This window comes from Nicotiana tomentosiformis, chromosome 3 (genome assembly GCF_000390325.3).
Source record: "Nicotiana tomentosiformis chromosome 3, ASM39032v3, whole genome shotgun sequence".
Classification (NCBI taxonomy): domain Eukaryota; kingdom Viridiplantae; phylum Streptophyta; class Magnoliopsida; order Solanales; family Solanaceae; genus Nicotiana; species Nicotiana tomentosiformis.
The window spans coordinates 59851839-59853726 of record NC_090814.1 but is presented as its reverse complement, the minus strand read 5'-3'; positions in this window follow the sequence as shown (position 1 = coordinate 59853726).

The window sequence follows — 1888 nt, the reverse complement described above, 5'->3', positions numbered from 1 at the left end:
CCCCCGATTCAATTTTCTTTGTCAGCTCCTCGAACATTTTCAAAATCTCTGACTCATTCACAATTGACCTCCCCGACACTGGTTCGGCCCTGTAAACAACTTCCTGTGATGGCTCTGGTTCGACCCTACTCGGTGCATGGTTCTGATTTTAAAGTTATGCTATTGTAACTTGTTGATCCTGCAGCATTTTGAATATTATTCGAAGGCTGATTCCGCTTTCTTCGCCGCCTTGTGCGTTCTGACCGGCTGATCGAACGTCTCTACGGACGTTATTTTTGGGGTCGACGCCCAGATTTACATTCAAGGCAACATGGGAACTGACGTCGATGGGGTCCGCAATTGGTACTCCCTCGAGGTCAACTGGAGGCACTTCGTTTCCTGGGGCGGCTACGTTATCGTTTTCTCCGTGAAAACCAAGGTCATTGTCGATGTGCGTGGGTACTACTCGAGAGTTCGATATGCTGATCTTGGAATAAAAAACGCTTACAAGAACAAGTGTAAAGCAGTGTGTGTTATGAAAATTAGCACCGGGCAATCACTATTATTCTTAGCCCCACGGTGGGCGCCAAACTGTTTATCCTTAAAATTGGATAACAATTAAATTTGGAAGTGGTTTTAAGGATATGTGATTTCACTTGGCACAAACTAAGAAATATGAGAATTGAAGTTATAAATTAACCGTAAAATAAAGCAAACCAATGTAACGTGCAACTTTGACCCTCGAGCTAGGTCGCCCTCGAACCAATTGAGTATATTATTGAAAAGCAAGAATTGAACAACTGAATAAGAGAGCTTAAGAGAGAAAACGTAATATATTGCTTTGTTATGCATGAATGTCCTCTTTACAAAATGATTGGAACCCCTTTATATAGTAGAAGAGTTCTACATATGGTACAATTCTAAATATAGAAGAAAATTTCCTAATTGGATAATCAATCGGTCTTGACCTGATACATGTCGAGATCTCCGCAACAATCCTCGCCCGGTCACGGATTCCTCGACTTTCTGTTATTCGACTAAGCACGCTTCCTTCGTTCTCGCTAGATCTCTATCCTTCTCGGTCCCCGATTTTGACCGTATACATATATATATATATATATATATATATATATATATATATAATGTTTGTGTGTTTAATGTGTTAGCTATGATTAAGTAAGAGAAATATATGTGAGAATACAAACACATATTATGCATCTATAGAGGTGATAAAAACATCTCGTGCGAATAATAAGTTTTAATTGTTAAACCATACATGCATATGTTGTGTTTTTGCATGGTAAATATTTTCGTGCATCGGTGTTTACAACAATCAAATGATGAATACATAACATATGTACTTATGTACACTCTTATTACTAAATAAATGATAGTTAATTACTACTATGTTTATTCACCTTAATTTATGTCTTAATTATAATAAATTAGTCCTCCCTCCGTGTTTGTGTGAGCCTATTTTCTTTTTGATCCGTTTAAAAAAGAATGACCCCTTTCTAAATTTGGAAATAATTTAGCTTAAACTTTCAATTCTACCCTTAATGAGAAACTTTTATAACCATACAAATACTCTGGACCCCTTTCTGACTTGTTTAGGACTAAAAATTCCAAAAGTCTTTATTTTTTCTTAAACTCCGTGCTTAGTCAAACAGATTCACCTAAATTGGAACGGAGGAAGTGTAATTTAATGTAAATATCGGGTGCAACAAGTAAATTTTTGCCGCTTCTACGCTTTTTATAATTATTGGGAAGAATAGATAATGTGGATAAATATCTACAGATCAAATATTCTCTGTGGTAGTGGCAACTTCCAGAGAAATGACTCACCATGATTCTACTCTGCTCTTTTCACGCGACAACGTTGAGCGTTCAATATGTGAACTTTAAACAG